We start from the raw sequence: 21,805 nt of genomic DNA on the forward strand, positions 1-21,805 counted from the left end.
CTCCAGGTTCTCCTCCAGCTCCTGCTGAAAAAAAAAGACAAAAAGAAAAGGAAAAAAAAAAGGAAAAGAGACTCTTTGTTCTTCATCCTCTCCATCCTCTCTCTTCTTGCTTGTCTTAAGCTGGTATGAGGGTACATTAAAGCAATATGAATTAGGGTATCTGAAATGCAGAATTAAAATCTGAATCCTTCGGACATGTTTCTCCTTCTTGTATCAGTGCGTGCCCAGATGTGCAGGGCTGCTGCTGCTGGAGGCCAGTTCTGTGCATCGCTGTGCAAAACAAAGGCCACTCCAAGGGCACTCACTGAAGACTCCAAGGCCAACAGGGAAATCAGCAGGTTGTGAGGAAGCCCCAAAAGTGCCTTCACCCACTCTGCCCATCGACAGCACTAGCATCACCTTTGCTGGCCTCAGCAGGCCACCAAGCACAGGAAAGGGGATAACCAGGGGATGCCACGTACCCAAAGGCCATGCCAGTGCCATAGGGACCATGGGTGTGCAGGTGCTCTAGGTGAGCACACTTGTGACTCTCACCCTGGACTAGCCTGAGGGACAGGGCAGGATGGCTCCCAGAAGCACACTGCTGTGTTCCGCTGTGCTCCCCTGGCACAGTTAACTGCGGGTGACATTCCTCCTCTCCTGGGAGCTTTCTCACCCAGAGACTCTCACCCCTCACCCAGACTTGCTTCTGTGCTTCTGTGGTTCTGTGGCCCAGCTCTCATAGACAGCAGTGCCTGCCCTGCCCACACCCTGACCATGGGGCTGTTGCCACCTGCAGCTCCCCTGCCCTCCCCTCCTCTAAGTCTTAGCCAGCTCCTCAATGGCCTCCCTGATTTACCTCGTGGCTTCACACTGCTCACAGTGAGGAGAGAAAACAAAACAAAACAAAACAAACAAACAACAACAACAACAAAAAAAAACAGGAGGTACCAGTTGCTGCCCACAAAAAAAAAAAAAAAAAAAAAAAAAAACCCTAGCTTTTGCCTATGTGGGATTTACAATTAGCAGGACACTAGGGTCTCCTGGTCTCCTGTCCCAGTCAGAGTGAGATGCTTCCTGCAACTCAGTTCCTTTTCCCAGTGCTGAACAAATCCAGAAACTCTTCTACACATTCAGGATAAGAGCCACCTCCTATTTTATGTTCTGATAATTTGAGACACGAGGAAGGACTCGGGCCAGGTCAGCACAGCCTGTGGCACAGTCCACTATCCCCAAGATCTGAATTGCTCTCCCATTGCCATATTTCCTGCTTAAATTGACTATTTCTAACATCCCCTTTAGGGCATGACCTGGACATTGCAGCATCGTGACTCCTCCTGATACTCTGTTCACTCAGAGACCCAGCTGCTGGTTTGTGCTTCAGGGAGGTTAACGCTTGCTCTGTGTTTCGTATGTTGTCCCTTCAGCCAAGTCCTAAATTCTGGGTGTTATCTCCCCGCTGCCCTTCGTGTCCATTCCCCCGCAGCCCTCCTGCCTTGGCAGCCTCCTCCAGCACTTGCTGCTGTCCAGCCCGGGCTGTGTCCCACACAGTGGTTAGCACAGAGCCATCCCGGGTCAGCTCCCTCGGCCAGGAGAGAGGCCAGGCAAGGCTGGCCATTCCCCCCGCTACAGCACTGAGCGCAGCAGGACGGAGCTGGCCATGCTGCTCCCCAGCTCTCCCCACTGCCCTGCCCTGTCCCCAGCCCACCCAGCAGAACAGCCCAGGCTGGGGGTGGCCCTGCAGCAGTGCCCACTGCAGAGCGGGGGGCACTCACCCCACAGCCCAAGCCCGCTGTGGGCACAGCAGCTCCAGGGTGCAGGGCTGTGTGTGTCAACTGCACTGTTAGCCTCCAAGCTGGAACTGTCCCTAGTGGCACAAGGACACAGATGACAGTGGCACTTTGAGTCCCTTGTTCCTGTGTCCCACAGATTCCCAACCCCCAGACTACCTGCAGCCCCCCAGGCCAGCCCCTCTCTCCAGCACAGTGCAAGAGCCCCTGCCCTGGGGATCCTCTGGCAGCTCCTGCTGCTTCAGCATGCACAGAAGCAGATTTCTCTTTCTCATTTATTCCTCCATGTAGCATAGAATCCTTTCCTCTTCCTCAGGGATGTCCCTGCGCCCTGGAGACTCTTTCCCCAGGTGGGTGCATCCATGCTGGCCTGCCTGGCAATTTGCGGAAACAGCCCTAAGCTCTCTGAAAAGCCCCAAGCTGGTGGTGCTTTTGTACCTGTTCTATAGAACAGGTGGGCTGTGGTGTCCCATAGCCATGGGGTTACTCTGAACTTGCCATGCATTCCAGGCAGGAAGCAGACCCAGCTGGATGGGCATCCTGACAATGACAATCCCCTAACAAGGGCTCTATGGCCACTGAGGGCATTTCAAAAGGCTCAGGCTGTCATCAGCTGTGTCCCTAGATCCAGACCATGAGCGGACGTATAATGTGCTATGAACTGCTCTCGATGCCCTCTTCCTTGTGCCTGCAATGTAGACATCTGCCACCTGCCCTGTCTTATGGGAGACAGGCAGATACTGCTTGACCATTCACCATCTGTGAGAGGACAGGATACACAGATGTGTGAGCTGAATCCAGCTCTCATTCCCCAGCACATCACCCTGTGAGTCCATTACCTTGAGCCCATGGAGAGCCCCAGAAAAGCAATGGGCTCTTTCAGAGCAAAAGTCCTTGAGCAAATTTGTGGCTTCAGCTTTGGAAGAAGAGTCAAAACCTCAAGCTCTTCAATTAATAAATTCTCTTTTATTAGAGTGAGGCCAGCTTTGATCTGACACAGTGATAGACATACGTAAAGAAGGCCTCTGCACCAGACAGCCTGGGTTTATCTTGCTGGAGAAGTGCAATAAAATCAAACACTTCTGTACAAACAGGTTATCACAGAGTGGGTACCAGAACCATAGCAGTTGTCTGAGCTAAAATATATTATTAAATAATAAATCGCTTGTGAAGATGGATGGGCAGCTTATTGAATAGTATCAGCGGAAACAGTGTCCTGAGCTCCTTGCTCTTCATGTTGTAGATGAGAGGGTTCAATGTTGGAGGCAACATTGCATATAGAACAGTCAGCGCCAGATCCAGAGCCTGGGAGGAGATGGAGGAGGGCTTCAGGTAGGCAACCACGGCAGTGCTGACAAACCATACAGACCACAGCCAGATGCAGGAGGCACGTGGAAAAGGCTTTGTGGCGGCCCTGCTCAGAGGGGATCCTCAGCACAGCTCTGAGGATGTGAATGTAGGACACCACAAAGAAAATGAAACACCCAAAGACTAAATAGGCACTAAGCACAATAAGTCCAATTTCACTGAGGTAGGAGTCTGACCAATCTCCCTCTATCTCCTGGAAGCAGGAGATACTTTTCAGTGTAGTTTTCCTTGGCACCTTGGATCCCTTTTGGCTCCTTGGCTCTTCTGGGGGGCTTCACAGCCCTGGCGCCCTGGATCTTCCACATTTTTGACCCTGGACATCTCAGGACATGCCCATAGACTGCAGTGCTGCTGTCTGGGCTCAGTGCAGAGCCTGTAATGTGGTGCAGTGCCTCAAGATCTGCATTTTGACACAATCAGCAGTTTGTGAGGTGACCAGTTCCCTGCTCTGAAGCTGATGAAGTTTGAGAATATCCCTGCAACCCACCTTTTGTGCTCTTCCTCATCTCTGCAGAGTCCTGGGGACCATCATAGAGAAGGGAAACCCCATCTCCCCAGAATCCTGTCAGAGATGTGGCTTTCAAACTCACTGCCAAAGGAAAGACTTCTTTGGGTTGCTTATTAAATCTGTGACACTTCATCAATGATGTTGTGAGCCCAGTTCAGCACACCTAAGTGTCAGATTCAAGTGAGAGATTCTTGAGGACAAATGGCATGAACCAGAACACTAACTTTCCTTTAGAGGATTGTAACAGAACAAAAGCAAGCAAAAAATACATGCACAACACATATTCTTGATGCCGCACTCCTCGGTAGAGATATTGCTGACATTAGACCCATTGGATGAGTTTACTCAGGGCATCCTTGAGATCCTTATTCCTCATGCAGTAGATGAGGGGGTTCACTGCTGGAGGCACCAATGAGTACAGAACAGCCAGCACCAGATCCAGAGATGGGGAGGAGATGGAGGAGGGCTTCAGGTAGGCAACCATGGCGGTGCTGACAAACAGGGAGACCACGACCAGGTGTGGGAAGCACATGGAAAAGGCTTTGTGCCGGCCCTGCTCAGAGGGGATCCTCAGCACAACAGCCAGAATCTGCACATAGGACACCACAATGAAAATGAAACAATTAAAGGCTAAATAGGCACTCACCCCAAGAAGCCCAACTTCACTGAGGTTGGAGTCTGAGCAGGAGAGCTTGAGGATCTGGGGGATCGCACAGAAGAACTGCTCCACCAGATTGCCTTGGCAGAGGGGTAGGGAAAATGTGTTCCCAGTGTGAAAGAGAGAATAGAAGAAGACACCGGCCCAGGCAGTTGCTGCCTTTTTGACACAATCTCTGCTGTCCATGAGCATGCCATAGTGCAGAGGTCTGCAGATGGCAACATAGCGGTCGTAGGCCATGACTGTGAGGAGAAAAATCTCAGCTGAAGTGAAAAAGACAAGAAAAAATAACTGTGCAGCACATCCCAAGTATGAAATGGTCCTGGTGCCCCATAGGGAATTGTGCATGGATTTGGGGACAGTGGTAGAGATGGAGCCCAGGTCGAGGAGGGAGAGGTTGAGGAGGAAGAAGTACATGGGGGTGTGGAGGCGGTGGTCGCAGGCTACGGCTGTGATGATGAGGCCGTTGGCCAGGAGGGCAGCCAGGTAGATGGCCAGGAAGAGCGAGAAGTGCAAGAGCTGCAGCTCCCATGTGTCTGCAAATGGTAGGAGCAGGAACTCGATGAGCGAGCTGTCGTTAGACATGTGCTACCTCTGGGCATAGGGGACTGTCCAAGGAGAAGAAGATAGTGACAAGTTAGAACAGGAATCTCTGAGCTAATACCATTCCACATACCTGCAACATTTCATCTCTCCTTTACCTTTGTTCACCTCCTTTTTCTGATCTCTGCATTGTGCTGGCTGAGTGTGCAGTGTAGAGTGGGCACCTCTGCACACGGACTCCAGAGGAGTTAGTTCTGCTCTGCTAAGATGTAAACAGAGGTGTCAGACAGCCCTGTGCATTCCTGCACAGTTGGAACCACAGGAGATGGGCGTTGTGGGCTGGATGAAAGTCATCTGGTCTACTGACCCAATAGGAATATTCACTAATTACCATTTTGAGAGACAAACACAGCACACACGGGAGATCTTCTCTGAAAGAGAAGACGCTTTTAAAGGATTCATGTCCCCACAAACTTAAGGTAACCCGTGCCTTGACTGTTTTCTTGAAAAGTCTTCTTGAGGTGAGTTAAAGCTGAGTGTAACCCTGTTCCACACAGCCCCCTCTCAACAGAAGCATGAACCTGCCATGGGTTTGGTTGCTCCTTTCACTCAGAGCTTCTCTCTGCAGCTCCGTGCGGATTTCCCCAGGCAGGCTGAGTGCTGACCCTTGCAGGGGGCAGAGTCACTGCCCTGGGCACACAGCACCCGGGGGCGCAGGGACACGGCTCTGAATTACAGCTCAGCACCATGCCTGGGAGAAGGTAGTTGTGATGCCCTGTTCCTCTGAACATGTGGCTGGGAATGCCTGCTCTAAAGCACCGCCTGCTCCAAACAGGAGAAGCTGGGAGAGACACCCTGACACATCCTATCAGCTGTCACGTTCACAAGATTCCTTCAGGAACCACAACAGTGTTCCCCGTACCCAGAGACTTACCGTGTCAAGGGCTCAGAAGAGTTCTCCCTGATGTGAGCTCTCACCCATTCTTTCATTCCCAACTGCCTTTCACTTATGAGCGCCTCGTCCCAGCCTGGTGCCCACAGGCAGTGCCGTGAGTCTTGCTGCTCCTTTATGAGGAGCTGCTGCTGGGCAGAGCTGTCTCTCTGCAGCACCTGCCAGGTTGCCAGGAGCTCCTGCAGCCCCAGGAGCCAGGCCCAGCTCAGGAGCAGAGACCCAGCTGGAGAAGGGACATTTTCTGTCCCCTGTGCACCCTCCAGGCATTTCTGGGGCTGCAAAGCTGACAGTTACTGAAAGCAAACCCTGACAAATAAATATCCACTGAAGCAGTCTAAGATGATCACAAGTCATTCCTCTGTAAGCCGTAAAGACAAGACTGAGTCCAGCATTGTAGCTGGTCTCAGCAGAGGATCGTTATCTGAGAGAGGTGGACATGTCCTGCTCTGGAAGCCCCTGCTCCCATCTCTTAAGAGAACAGAACCCCTGCACAGGGGCAAGAAGCAAGTTCATTTCCTCATGTTTCAGGAATTGAATTACATGAGTTCAGCAGTTCATCTAATGTCTATTGAGAAGCTCCTGGGATGCAGTGGGATTCGGTTCACAGACTGAAAAGGGGATTCCCTTTTCCCAACTTTTGGGGTGCACAAAAAGCTTTCTGCATGGGAGCTCCTTGTCCAAGCTCCCACTGTAGTCAGTGGACATGGGGGAGTCAGCTGCACATGCACACTTACCCCTTTGGATTTTAGAAGGGATAGAGACATATGCAAGTGTCTACTTGCTCTAAGAGAGCAATTAGGAGACACATTTCTATCCAGTGTCCATCAGCCCGGTGCAGAATCTTCTTGGCCACCTGACATCTCAGTGCCTATTACCCATTAGAGCTCCACTCGCTTAGAAGCTCAGACCTCTGCAAATCCAGATTTCAAAGACCTTGCATAATTCACTGCAGACAGTCAGTTTCATGCAAGGACAACAGGCCATGTCAGACGCATGGGGTTTCCAGCACAACAACAATGTTTCTAGAACATTCAAGATGGAACCAACAGGAAAATCAGGCCCTTCAGAAGTGGTTGGTGGGCAAACACCATAGGACACCTTGGTTTTCACAACTGCTCCCCAAAAATTGATTCCCACCACTGCCTTCACGTAAAGTCATGATAGACAAGGTTATATACCTTCCCACATTGTGGGGCTGCCAGGAGCTTTCCTTGGAAGTGGGAAGCAACATGGAAAAAGGAAACAGGCCCAAAATACAGCTTGGAAAATTCAGATTGGGCAATAGGAGGAAGAAATATCACTTGAAGAGAGTAGTGCAGTGGTGCTACAGGACACCCAGAGCAAGTCTGTCACCACCCATGGCTTTGTGTTTCAAGAAACAGTCACTGAGGATGGAAAAGCTATCAGTGAAGGAGAAGCTGTTGTGAGAACTTGATGGGGAAGCAGACAGATTGGGTGTCTACAGTCTGCAAGGACACAGGGACAGGTACAGGAGGACCTGTGGTAGAGATGGCCAAGGGTGCTGCCAAGGCTCCAGCAGAATGAAGGCCTTTATTCTCTTAACTGTGGCTGTTGTATCTGTCACCGAGGCCTACCAGGAATCATCAGGCCTTCTTTGCCCCCTTTATCCTTCTGGGGACCCTGGGAGGTGTCGTGTGTTTGTCCTGCACTGAGCACTGCACACCCTCACCCAAATACTGATGCCAGGAAGAGACTTGGGCAACACATGGAGGAAGGGATCTCCCTTTCCAGGGTTTCTCTGCCTGTGCTCTGCCATTTTCCTTGAAAAAACACATCAAGGGTGTATTCGGCATCAGAGCCACGTGAATTTTTCCTCTACCTAACTATTACCAATGATTATATTGTTTAGCTTTAATCAGCCCCTGGTGAGTTGTTGTAGTTAATGGCCTCAGTGGGATCCATTAATGCTCTACAAAACTTTAGGGTTTCCTTCTGACTTTGACTTCTTCACGGATTTCTTCAATCTTCTTTCAATAGCTGCAATTCATGGACTCAGCTCCAAGTACTGCATGAAGCTCATTAAAAAGCAAAAAGCCCTGATAAACTAGGACTCTCTTTGCAATTTCCTTCAAGTCTCCATGGCTAATTGGAGAGGTTTCAGGAGTGTAGCATAAAGATGAAGACAACAATTATATACATATATTTCATCTTTTTAAGGTTTTGCATTATTATTCCAAAGAATAGGTGATAGAACAGTGCCAATTCGCAGCCATCCAGAGTGACTCCTAATAAAGTCAGGAAATGCAGGAAAAGCCGTGTCCCAGAGATCAGGCAATGTATACACAAGATTCCTCCCCATCTCTCCAGCCCTGCCATTTCCCTCATCAGCCTCTCGGGAATTTAAATCGCTCGTGTTGACAGCTAGCCTTAGTCCACCAAGGTCTGCATTGAATGTTACAGCTCACCTGCCACAATTTTCATCTGTTTTACTTAGACCACTGTCTGCAAACAGGCACAGGGGGATCTTCTTCAAGCTACAAAGAAACAAAAAAATAAAGCAGAGTATAGTTTCATGGAAAATAATGACACTCTTTGAATGTATGCTAAGTCCATACAATCTGTACATATAGTAAGGACTTGGCTAATGGGGCAGACAGCAGAAAGACAGAGCAAGCTTTAACCTCCCTAAAGGGCAAACCAGCCACTGGGTCTCTGAGTGAACAGAGTATCAGGAGGAGTCACAATGTGTCCAGATAGTGCCCTAAAGGGGATGTTAGAAATTGTCACTTTAAACAGGACATGTGGGAATGGGAGACTTAGGTAGATGCACAGGAGACAGGGGAGAGAAGGGGGCAAGACCCCTGGCATGAAGAGCCGGGCTCACAGCATCACTGATGAGCTGCCACAGACTTAATAAGCAACGCAAAGAAGTCCTTCCTTTGGCAGTGACTTGGAAAGCCACATCTCTGGCAGGGTTCCAGGGAGATGGGGGTTTTCTTCTTTAAGATGGTGCCCAGGACTATGCAGAGATGAGGAAGAGCAGGAAGGGAGGTTGCAGGGATATTCGCCAACTTCATCAGCTGCAGAGCAGGGAGCTGGTCATCTCACAAACTGCTGATGGAGTCAAATGGGATGGGGACTGATGAGCGAGGTGGGAACTGCTGGATCAACACCCGCAGCCTGGACCTCAGTTCTTGTTCCCAGTGATCCTGCTGCTCTCCAACAAGGCTCCCAGCTTTGGGAGCTCCTTCCCGAGGTGTCACACAGAAACTGTCACTGCAAAGACCCCTGTGGATCCCAGGCTGTGGCAGTAGCTGCTCAGGGCTGGAGGCTGCCACAAGAGTCCTCCTGAGGGTCCCACCTTGCTCAGGGGACAATGTGGCAGCCAGGACTCCTGGGGCTGGGGCTTCTCCCAGCCCCAAGGCTCCCGTGGGGCAGCTCCAACCCTTGTGTGGGTGCTGGGGGCAGAAGGAGAGAATCCAGGGCAGGTTTCCCTGGCACTGGCTGCCCCTCTTCTCCCCCACGCCGGGGTGGGCAGTGCTGGCTGAGCCCAACACAGCAGCTCACACAGCCCCCCAGGCCCCCACACCAGCACCCCCAGCACCCGCAGCCCCGAGCTGGGCTCCCCTCCCTCCCGGCCCCGGCCCCGCACAGCCCCCAGCACAGCCAGGAGCCCCGCGGGGCCTCACAGCCAATGGCTGCGCTGGGCACGAGGAGGTCACTGCTGCCGCAGCCCCTGATAGGCCAGCTGCAGGGAGAGGGCGTGGCTGCTGCTTGGGAGGTCCCCGCTGCGGGCAGAGCTGATTGGGCAGCAGCAGGGCTGGCTCTGCCTGGTGACTGTGAGGTCACCGCTCCCGCAGCGCCTCATTGGGCAGCAGCCGGGCCCTGCGGGGCTCTGCGCTGCTGAGATCATCTCCGCGGAGCAGCTGCTGAGCCCGGGCTGGGCTCCTGGCGGGGAAGGGCTGGGGAGGCCATTGCTGCCCTGGAGGGCAGGGCCAGAGAGCTGGGCGGGACGGCGCTGTGACGTCATGTCTTTGTGAGTGCCTGATTGGCCGGCAGCAGGCAGGCAGGCGTGGGCGGTGGGTGGGGGGTCTCTGTGGTGAGAGGAGCTGAGAGGGCAGCAGTGGTTCCTGTGTGGGGAAGGGCTTTGAGGAAGCTGCTGTCTCTGAAGGCCACAGGCAGCAGCAGGGATGTGGTGGGTTTGCCCCTGTGAGGTCACCTCCATGTGAGCAGCAGGGTTTGGGGTTTAGACTTTAGGGTTGTGATCAGTGGCACACAGCCCAGTTGGAGACCTGCAACTATTGGTATGAGGAGTCAGTCAAAACCTGTTCAGTTTATTAATCAGTGACCTGAAGGGACAGAGTGCACCCTCAGCGTGTTTGAGGAGGATAGAAAAGTGGGAGGAATGGCTGATAGCCCAGAGGTCTGTGCAGGCTTTAGGAGGGACCTGGACAGCCTGGAGATTGGTGGGTAGAGGAACCTCATGACGTTCAACATGTGCAAGTGCAGGGTCTTGCAGCTAGGAAGGAATAACCCCATGCACCAGGACAGGCCGGGGGTTGACCTGTAGGAGAGCAGCTCCACAAAAAGGGACCTGGGAATCGTGGTTGGCAACAAATTCACCATGAGCCATCAGTGTGCCCCTGTGGCCACTGATAACTGGTGGCTGAGGTCTGACGGTACCCAGAGTGCCCCCACAATATTGCAATGGCAGGAGATGTCTTTGGGTGGCCTCTAGCTCCAAGCTGTGGTGTTTCACTGCGGGTGCAGGAATCGCCCTCCACTGCCCCTTCCCTGGGCCTCCTGGGTCCCCACTGCCTCCCTGGGGGTTGCAGAGCCCTCCTTTCCCCATGTGCACCTGGGTTTAGTGCTCTACCTTCTGGTCCCTGCACTGTGAGTCCTCCCTGTTTCGTTAAAGCTGCACTCAGTGCCCACTCCCAGGCAAACCCTGTGCCTGGAGATCCCCTGGGGGTTCTCTCATCAGCACAGTCACGTGTGGGACAGCCTGGCACAGGCAATGCAGAGACCATTGCCTGTCTGCAGTGGTCACTGAGAGATGAACCCTAGATTGAGGCTAACAGATCACCCTGGAATGCTGAGGTCATCCCCTGGATCTCGTGGAGTTCACAAGCAGAAGAGCAGGCCCATTTGTGGTTGCACACCCTTGGGCATATTTTTTGATTCCAGTTTCTAAAGAGAGGCCAGACTCAGGATCATCATAGGGCAGATCCCCTTTTATTATGGAAATGTTAATCTGGAATCCAGCTGTGACTTAAGGGAGCCCAAGGACTGGTCCTGCCTGTTCTTCCAGGGTACGAGGAAAAACAAGCCTCTCTCCACCAGGTTATGAGAGTTCCGGGGCCATATCTGCAGAATAAAGCATGGAAGGACAGCACGGAAATGAGGAGGACAACTCTAAATAGAGAAAGTCCTGCTGCCCTCCTGAATGTGTCTTCAGAAAAGATGCACTGCCACAGGAAGGCTGCCTCTAGACTTCAATTCACTTTAGTTTTGTGTGTTGGAGCTTTGCATGGAGCCATGGAAACCTGTGGTGACACTTGGTTGCCATTTTTGTCATATGAGAGAGATTTGAGATCACACTCTAAGCATAGGCACGAGAGCTGAGATCTCCTAAACAACACAGGACCCCTGGTCTTACCCCACCTGCCCTTGTCCCACCGTGACTCTGTACCCCAGAGGTCCCTTGGTGTCAGTGCTGGAAAAGATGCTGCAGAGGGAAACTCTCCTCCCTGCACTGGGCACATCCAAGGGAGCTCAAAGAAGCGGCTCAGAGAATCCCCCTCTCTGGGGGGGAAGCCTGGCTTCCTGCTTTATCATGGTCTATGTTTAAGTGTTAAATGAGAGATTCCTGTGCAGACGTGACAAAAATTAGGTATCTTTATTTTAGTATTTATTGGTTTAAGATGGATGTAAAAGAGTGACTTAAAAAAGGAAATGCATAAAATACAGCCTTGATGCCAGATATCCTGGTGAGTGAATAAAACAGTTGTTACCACTGCCCTTGTACCCACGGGATGAGTTTCTTCAGTGCCTCCTTGAGCTCCTTGTTCCTCATGCTGTAGATGAGGGGGTTCAGGGCTGGAGGCACCACCAAGTACAGAATGGACACAACCATATCTAGAAGTGGGGAGGAGATGGAGAGGGGCTTCAAGTGGGCAAACAATACGGTAATGACAAACAAGGACACCACAGCCAGGTGTGGGAGGCACATGGAAAGGGCTTTGTGCCGGCCCTGCTCAGAGGGGATCCTCAGCACAGCTCTGAAGATCTGCACGTAGGACACCACAATGAAAACGAAACACCCAAAGACTAAACAGGCACTAACAACAAGAAGTCCAACTTCCCTGAGGTAGGAGTGTGAGCAGGAGAGCTTGAGGATCTGGGGGATCTCACAGAAGAACTGCTCCACCACGTTGCCTTGGCAGAGTGGCAGGGAAAATGTGTTCGCAGTGTGCAGGAGAGCATAGAGAAAGCCACTGGCCCAGGCAGCTGCTGCCATTTTGACACAAGCCCTGATGCCCAGGAGGTTCCCATAGTGCAGAGGTCTGCAGATGGCAACGTAGCGGTCATAGGCCATGAACTGCTGAAAACAAGAAGACCATGAAAAATATCTGGGCAGCACATTCCGGATAGGAAATGGCCTTGGTGTTCCACAGGGAATTGGCCATGGATTTGGGAGCAGTTGTGGAGATGGAGCCCAGGTCGAGGAGGGAGAGGTTGAGGAGGAAGAAGTACATGGGGGTGTGGAGGCGGTGGTCGCAGGCTACGGCTATGATGATGAGGCCGTTGGCCAGGAGGGCAGCCAGGTAGATGGCCAGGAAGAGCGAGAAGTGCAAGAGCTGCAGCTCCCGTGTGTCTGAGAATGGCAGGAGGAGGAACTCGTCGAGGGAGCTGCTGTTGGACATATGCTTCCTCCAGTCATGTGGGACTGTCTAAAGAATAGAAGATATGGAGAAGTTAAGATAAACTTTTGAAGATGAAAGCCCTGAAGTCATTCAGTTGTCCGATACCATCCTCCATTACCTCGCTTTAGTAAGAGTATCTTAGTGCAGTTTATCTTGTTTATTTATTAGTCTTGTTCCCATCTATCCTGTACTCATGTCTCCTTGAGCTAGAGAATCATTATGCTGCCTTCAAAGGAGACCAGGCTCTGCTGAGAGCAGAGCAGTGCAGTTTCAAAATGTCCATCTCCAAATTTCTCACCCTTTCTCCCCACACCTAAGGGAGGTCTCCACACTCCCCTTCTAGCCTCACAGGGCTCATTTGAGCTGCTCATGGACAGCCTCTCACCACCACCTCTATACCCTCAGCATCTCGGCAGCTTCCTCACACATTGCTCAGATATCACAGATAGGCCATGAGACAGCAGAGCCTTTCTGGAGGGCAGGTAGTAGCCTGGCGGAACACCACAGGGAAACAGCAAAAGGAGCATTAGCACTGAGGACGGGCTCTCCTTAAGGGAGAGTCAGCGCAATGCCTAGGCTCACAGGCTGCATTTCCAGGAGCTCCACAGGACAAAAGGTGGCTTGGGAAACCTCACTCCCATGCAGACCCCTCTGTTCCACAACCTGTAGCATCAGTGTCTGAACTGCAGCTGAAAACATCCAGCTGCAAAAAGCTGAGAGCAAGACCAGGAAAAGCATGGACGGGAGGGGAAACAAGGAGCAACACCATCGATGTGCTGCCAAGGGAGGCAAGGAGAGGGACAGAGAGGCCTTCGGAAAACTTTCACTTTACTGTCTGGGTATGTCACCTCTCTGAGGGGGACGTCGCAGGGCAGTCCCTCTTAGCCCTTTGGTGGGGCGGCAGGCAATGACCTGTGGCAGGAGAGCTGCCCCTCTCCTCTGCTGCAGGTCTGGCTGCAGAGGAGGAGGCTCCTGCCCTGCACCTCCTGCCCCTTCCCTGCCCATCTCTGCTGCCTGCAGCTGTCCCTGCCACCAGCTCTTCCTCTATCCCAGTGCCCCGTCCCTGCCATTGCTCACAGATCCCATATCATATCACCCTCTGTGTGCTCAGCTCTGCCCTACAGAAACCTCTGGGCCATGTCCAGGGGCAGCTCTGCAGTTGCAGATCCTAAGGAGTCGGTCACATGGGGTCCTATGAGTCCACAAAGACGATATGGATGCTGCCTGTAGGCTAAGGTGGGCATAAAGCAGCTTGCTGAGGCTTCTCACAGACCTATTAATCTCTAGGCATGAAGATCTAGGACTCCCAGTTCCCTGCCAAAACAGGAAACTTGTTCCTTCATTCCCCCTGCAATATTCAGGAGGCTGAAAGAGCAGAGAGAGGAAGGAAAGCTCCTTCCCTTTCAAGTGGCCCTTCTGATCTTGCTCTTTTAAAGGACCCCTCGCACGTGCCCTGTGTATGAGCTGGAGCTGTGAGCAGACTTCACTCTGCAGCAGCCTCTTAGCAGCAGAATGAACCTGCCCTCACGGGTGTCTGTCTCCCCACGCAGCGCTTCCTCGCAGCGCTGTGGGGAGCACCCTGGGCAGTGCTGCCCCTCGCAGGCTGCAGAGTCACTGTCCCGGGCACACAGCACCCTGGGCCTGGGGGATGCTGCTCTCAATCACAGCCCATGCAGAGCTGGGTGCAGAGCGCAGCTTCACACCCCTGCGTCTTCCCTGTGAGAAGGGAGCAGGATGCCTTGTCACTGTGAGCATGTGGCAGGGAATCCCTGCTCTGAAGCATCTCCTCCTCCTGCCATGTCCTGGATACTCCAGGAGAGAGACCATTAAAATCTAGATCCATAATTACATGCATTGAGTTCAGAAGAGACCTCCAGGAACATCAGCAGCTTTGCCCCGCTCACCGTGTCAAGGGCCGGAAAGGTTTCTCCCACAACAAGCTCTCCTCTCTCCTTCACACAGCCGTTCCCCTCTCGCTGCCTTCTCTCCTCTCCTGTCCGCAGCAGCAGGCAGTGCCCGCAGCCCTGCTGCTCTTGGCACAGGAGCTGCTCCTGCACTCGGCTGTCTCTGGGCAGTGCTGCCAGGCTGCCACGAGCTGCCTCCGTCCCAGGAGCCTGGCCCCGCTCAGGAGCAGAGGAACAGCTGAACTCACCAATTTCTCTGTCCCTTGTGCCCCCTCCTGGGAAATGTTTGTTAAGTAAACTAAAATAATCACTTGTTGTCCTTTCCAACTGAGTGGAGAAAGAATGATTCCCAACTTGCCATCTATTTCATCAGAGGATGACTATCCATGCAAGTTAAAAAGGTCCCAGTCTGGAAGTCCCTAGTTAGTAAGACTCTAATAGGCAGGACACTGAGACAGGGGCAAGAAGGAGGCTCATTGATTCAGATGAGTCAATGTGGGCATCACATGCTGGTTCAGAAGTCACTGATCTCGGATGGGTTTCACATTCCTCTCCTGAATACGCAGAAGGTGGGATTCTGCTTCCCCATGCTGAAGTGTGCACAGCACTGACATCTGCATGGGAGCTCCTTCTCTAAGCTCCCCTTGTAATCATTGCTGATGGAGGGTGGGAGTCAGCTGGCAACACACAGACACCTGGGGACAGTTGAAGAGGCAGAGGAGGTACCAAAAACCTGCCCATGTCTGTTTGCTCTTAAGAAGCAAATCTCAGACCCACATCCTCATGGAGCTCCAGGACAAGACCAGGTGGGGAATGTCCTTGGCCATCTCAAATGACCCCAGGTGCCTTTCACTACTGTGTGAGCACCATGCAGTATAAAGCAGAGACCCAGGCAGATCATCACAGTGCAAAAAGTTAATATAATTCAGGGCAGACATATCATTCAGTGACATCGGAGTAGGCTGGCTGGGCCAAGACAGATGCCTGCATTGTCCAGCATAACCAAATGCCTCCTCTAGCATGGGATCTATGAGAAGCCATGTCCCTTTGGAGTTGAAACTGGGCAAGCACCCCAGGACCTCTCGGGTTCGCTACCAGTGCCCAAACAACTGGATCCCACCACTGCCTTTAGGCCAAGTCCATCCCTCCTACAGCCAAGCGTGCTCCCTAAATGGGGGAGGCACATCACACCAAGGTGTCTGCTCTGGTCTCTGCTCTCTTAACAGCTTCTTGCTTTTATCAAACAGAACCTCCTTTCACCCTGGATGATATGACTGGGCTAATGATAGCCTCAGGATGGCTGGATCATAGACGGCTCCAGCCCAAGAACACATTCAGTGATGCCTTCTCCTGCCTGGAGATTGGCCCAACTCTGTCACATGCCCCAAGGTGCTACAAATCAGCTCAGGCAACAAAGCCCTCTCCTGCCATTTCCTCACGGTCACACTATGTTTCTCCCTGGCCTTGGGCACTGCAGGCTTTGCTTGCTTAGTGGGAACCTTCTTTCACCATTGCATTGACATCTTCTCTCCATGCCAGCATTTCTCTGCTCTCAAGTGGGGCCATTGGACACACAGTGTCCTTGGCTCTTGGTAATAGGGTCTACCATGACCAATCTGTCTTCTGTGCCACATCCTGATGTTTTGCATCCCAAATATATGGAAATGCCTGTAGCCTGGCAGGAGGGCTTGAGGATTTGGGGGATTTCACAAAACTACTGTCCGTAGAGCTGTCTCTACAGAAAGAAAGCATGAAAGTGTTAGCAGTATGGACCAGGGCATTGAGAAACCCAGAGGCCCAGGCAGCTGCTGCCGTTTCAACACAAGTTCTGCTGCTCAGGAGGATCCCATAGTACAGGGGTCTGCAGATGGCCTCAAAGTGGTCATAAGCCATGACTGTGTGAAGAAAACATTCTCTTGAACTCAAGAAGACAGAGACCTGTGTAGCACGTCCCAGGTAGGAAATGGCCCTGGCATCCCTAATCGCTAGAGAGAGAGGGTAGGAGTCAGTAATAACACCTTGTAGTGCCTGAGGGGCTGGGGTGGTCCGAGGCAAATGCAAGGGTCTGCAAGTTCTCTTGGAACCATCCTGACAGACGGACATCCTTCCCAAGCACCAGCTGGTGGACATAGGGGCAAGGAGGGTATCCTTGACCACCTGAAATGGAAGCAGACATGTGCATTTAGGGCATGTGAGCTCAAATCAGAGCAAAGCAAAGTGACACACACACATCCCTGCACGGCAGGCACCTAAGTTCAGTCCAAGGTCTCTAAGCTGTGCCAGGTGCCTGGTGTGCCCATTACAGCCAGCCATGGCTGGCAAATACAGCACAGCACCTCCAGGAAAGACACAACCTCCTGGAATGGGTGCAGAGGGCAGGAACTCTGAGGCCTCTCAAGGTGGTCCAGGGCCTATGGACCAGCAACTGAGCACCAACACATGAAAGGAGGAATCAGTAAGGGGAGACACATGACACTGGGGTCTCTTTTCATGGTCTCTTTTTCATGAACCTATGTTCTTAAAGGGTGATGGGTCTCCTCTTCCTGAACCTTCCTATCCATGGTGATCCTAACAGTGAGCATGCTACTGATGTCCTGAATGTGGCCACATGAAAGACTGTCCTCATCCAGAAGGAATAGGAATTTCCTCAGCAGCAACTTGCCCTTTCTGGACATCCTCTTTACCTCTGTCACATGCCCAGAGGTACTTTAGAGTCCCCTGGGGCAGCAACCCCATCTCCTGTTGGGGCTGCCTGACCCAGCTGGGCTGGCCTAGAACATTCCCAGGAGAGGAGGAATGTCACCTGTGGTTAACTGTGCCAGGGAAGCACAGGGGAACACAGCAGTGTGCTTCTGGGAGCCATCCTGCCCTGCCTCAGGCTAGTCCAGTGTGACAGTCACAAGTGCTCCATGTGTCCACCTACAACACTCCCCCTGCACATGCACACCCATGATATCCCTATGGCACTGGCATGGCCTTTGGGTGCCTGGCACCCCTTTCCCGTGCTTGGTGGCCTGCTGGGGCCAGCAAAGGTGTTGCTGGTGCTGTCAATGGGCAGAGTGGGCGAAGGCACTTTTGGAGCTTCCTCACAACCTGCTGATTTCCCTGTTGGCCTTGGAGTCTTCAGTGAGTGCCCTTGGAGTGGTCTTTGTTGTGGCACAGCACTGCACAGAAGTGGCCTGGGCATGCACTGATACAAGAAAGAGAAACATGTCCGAAGGATTCAGGTTTTAATTCTGCATTTCAGGTACCATAATTCATATTGCTTTAATGTACCCTCATACCAGCTTAAGACAAGCAAGAAGAGAGAGGATGGAGAGGATGAAGAACAAAGAGTCTCTTTTCCTTTTTTTTTCCTTTTCTTTTTGTCTTTTTTTTTCAGCAGGAGCTGGAGGAGAACCTGGAGCTGAGCCTAGAGCAAGGCAGCAAGACTGCATGTTGTCACATGTCATCTGGAAGGAGACTGTTCCCATCTGCCCATCTGATGGTCATCAACCAGTTGGCCGAGCTGGTGAGGAGAGCCTTAAATTGAGAATGACTCAGAGAAGAAGAAGACTCCAGCAAGAGTGAGGAAGTGATGGGCTGGGATGGCAGGGAAAGGTGTAGGTAAGGTGGACAAAGGAAACCCTGGAGAGTGCAGCAAGATGCAGAGAACTCTGCCTAGGGACAGACAGAGAGTCAGTCAGGATTGTAGGGTGAGGATTAATGGGCAGACCAACAGCGATGGCCTTGTGTGGATCTCTGCTATGGAGCGCCTGAAGAAGTGCAGCCTCTGCAAGGCCTGGGGAGTGCAGAGCTGGAGGGAGGAACATTCATTCTGCTCCCCGGATAGCAGTTCCCAGGCAGGCTCAGAAGTTGGAATCAGGACTTGGAGGTAGCAACATGGTGATGGGCATCCACATGGAGATGGTCAGGGCATCATGATGAAGTCCCCATGGTCACCACCAAGGCTTCATGATGGGGTCCCCTTGGTCTCCACCAAGGCATCATGATGGGGTCCCCGTGGTCTCCACCAAGGCATCGTGATGGGGTCCCCTTGGTCTCCACCAGGACATCGTGATGGGGTCCTCATGGTACTCACCAGGGCTTTGTGATGGCAGTGGCATCGTGCTCACCAGGCCATTGTGAGGGGGCGGTTCCCATGGTGACCATGCCTTTATTGAGGGAAAATACCCCAGGTGCCCACTCTGAGGAGAGCAGCTCGAGCAGGAGAGAGCAGCTCTCCTTGGTGCCAGTGTCAGGTCCCCACAAGAGGATCCTGGACATGGACAAGGAGCAGCAGGTGAACGCCTGCTCCCAGCCCACAGACGGGCTCTCAGGCTTGCAGGAGAGCGGGAGCCAGGTGGGCAGTGGGGCTGAAGGGAGAGGCGAGCAGCAGGGATGGGACTGACACGGAGAGCACAAGGGTGGTTTGGAAGGGGAGCTGGGGTGAGATAGCCAGACACGAGCGCTTCCGAGGACAGCTCATTTATTCTCGGCCTTGGGTATTTTTTCTCGGACAAAAGACGCCAACCAGGGTCCTCCCAGGGCCACCCAAACCCTGTGAGCTCTGTGCTGAGGATCAGCAAGCAGCTCTGGACTGAGCTCAGCCAGGCTGTGTGCAGCCACGAGCCTCCCTTGGACACAGGGCTGAGATTTCTTGTGCTTCAGGGGCCACTTGTATCCATGCACCTCCATCACGGGCCTCCTTCTCCCCGCAGGTGGGCCAGCAGCTCAAGGACCAGCACCTGGAGGCAGCGGTGCCGAATCAGGACTTGGTGCTAAGCACATCCTCAGAGTGCCAAGGGGGAGAGCTGCAGCTTCCCCAAGTGGAAGTGCCACCCGTCAAGGAGTGCCAGGAGGAAAGAGCCTCTTCTGCCCCGCAGGATGCCCAGCAGTGCGCACTGGCAGCCAAGGAGGGTTCCCGGGAGGCTGAACTCCCCAGCCTGCCCTTCGCAGAGGCACCACCCGGCTCTGCAGAAGACACGGCTGCCACGGGCTCACCCGGTGAAACGGCCTCACTGGAGGCCACGTGCTCGTCCCTGCTCGAGCCTGCTGGCTTCGTGGACAGCATCTTTGCAGAGATTGCAGTGGAGCTGAGGGCAGAGAGCCGGAAGGCTGCCCCACCACGCCGAGCAGGGACAGGACAGGGCCCAAAGCAGCAGCCTGTGGGCATCGTCTGCCACCTGGGAGCAGAGCCGCTGCGTGTGCACCCGGACAACACTGCGCGCTGCCTGTCCGTGCTCAGCATCCGCACGGAGCCGCTGGAGGAGCTCGAGAGCAGCTGCCTGGCGCGCACCGGGCAGAGCTTGGCCCAGCTGCGAGAAGGCACCTTCCTGAGGAAGCAGCAGAGCCTGGAGGAGAGCGAGGACGAGGAAGAGGAGGGCGAGGGGACATGTTTCTCCCTGACAGCCTCAGGATCGCTCAATGTGCGACCCAAACAAGTGAGCACAAGGGAGGGCTGGGGCAGCCATAACCCCACCGGTGCTGGGACAAGCTGCTGCGCTGCATTGTGACAGCCCAGTTGTCCCTGTGCTCAGGAGGCCATTTAGGTGGGAAATGAAGCTCTGTTCACAAACCTCCCTCTCTCCTCTAGCTCCTCGCCAGAAACTCCTTCTATGACTTGTGGAACCCGAAGGTCACACAAGTGGAGCTCCTCAAAGACGCAAGGTGCAAGTGGGAGGTGCTGGAGCGGCTCTATGTCCATGCTCCCAAGAAGGAGTGGCAGATGAGAAGTGGGAAGAAGGACCTGGGAGCAGAGCAGGATGAGGGCCAGACTGATGAGGAAGAGGAAGCTGGTGAAGAGGTTTTGCAAGGCCAGGAGGTGGAGGGAAGCATCTCCTTGCCATGGGTCAGACCCAGCCTCCGGAGCCAGCTCGTGAACAGGGAGATGTCTGACCAGAAGGTGCCCCCTGTGACTGACAGCCCCACTCCAGAGCAACCACTGCCTGAGGACACGGCACCAGCGGCTCCTCCCCCGGCTGCAGGCCCTGCTCCCCAGGTGAGCAAGCAGCGCTTCACCTGCACCCGCCATCCCAGGGAGCTGCCCTGTGAGCTGGGTCTGGGGGGAGCAGAGGGGGTGCCCAGAGCTGCCCAATCCCTTGGGACCCCTCTGCCCATGGAATCCCACTGTCACCCCAGGCGTTTGCCCTCTGCCATGTCTCCATGGGGAGACGCCGGCTCCTCTCCGTTTCCCAGTGCCAAAGGCACAAGGATGAAGTCTGCTCCAGCCCAAGTCACATTCAGCCCTGGGGCCTGGATGCCGAGTGAGGAGGGAAGGGGCAGCCCCAGCAGCAGCCCCCTCCACACCAGGGCACGAGCCCCCTTGTGCCACACACGCCCCCGGCTGCCTTCGTTCCCCCTGTCCAGCCCTGCTGCTACGGCCCCACAACGAGCCTTGTCCCATTGCCGTGCCAGCCGCAGGTCCCTTCCCTTGGGACGTGCAGCCATGGGCAGCCTCCTCTGATCCAAACCCTTTGCCATTGTGCAGCCTGGGGCACTGGGACCCTCAGCAGGGCCAGCTGATGGCTGACGGGTGCGTGTTCTTGCTCTGCCCATGCAGGTGGCCTTAGAGCCCCAAGAGGAGGAGGAGAAGCCCTCCTCCTGCAGCCCCACACCCGACGTTGAGGCAGGTACGTACCCGAGTGCAGAGCCCTGCTGGGGACAGTGGGTCTGTCCTGGCACAGGGGGCGGCACTGAGGCCGGCAGCAGGAAGCGCTCGGGAGTTGCTTTGCCGAGGACAGAACCCCTCGGGAAGCCCTTGGTGGCAGGGACAGGCAGGTGCAGCCCTGCGCCCTGCAGCCCATTGCCCACAGCTCTACTTCCCACCGCAGGCACCGCTGCCCTCCCGGACGTCGCGGCTCCCCGGCGATGGCGCTCGCGGCTCAGGACGGCGCTTCGGGCTCTGCGCAGAGCGTTCTGCTGCCGCTGCATCGCGGGGCAGCGAGAGGAGCGGCGCAGCTGAAAGAGCCCAGCAGGATCCCCAGAGCGGGGCTGGCGCAGAGCAACAGACACTGAGTCCTGGGGGCTACAGAGAGGCTGCTGCGTCGTGTTCCAGAGCAACCACACGAGCGCTAGGTGGAAACAGCCATCGCCGGCTCCAAATAATACTCTTGGAAGTTTTTTCTCTCCATATCAGTTGTTTTCAGAAAATCTCCATGGAAAGACTAGTGGGGCTGTGGGACCCTGAGGCCATGGGTGACTCCTGACTCCGCACTGGCCTTGGTGGCTGGGCCAA

General features: G+C 53.9%; 1 pseudogene; it reads right to left on the reverse strand.

The window, feature by feature from the left end:
- Positions 1-1,822: 1,822 nt before the first annotated feature.
- LOC148590948 (ATPase family AAA domain-containing protein 2-like) overlaps positions 1,823-21,805 on the reverse strand; it is a 34,768-nt pseudogene continuing 14,785 nt past the window's right edge.

This window comes from Tinamus guttatus, unplaced genomic scaffold, assembly GCF_059628265.1.
Source record: "Tinamus guttatus ecotype Peru unplaced genomic scaffold, ASM5962826v1 Tinamus_guttatus_pri_ptg000980l, whole genome shotgun sequence".
NCBI classification, from domain to species: domain Eukaryota; kingdom Metazoa; phylum Chordata; class Aves; order Tinamiformes; family Tinamidae; genus Tinamus; species Tinamus guttatus.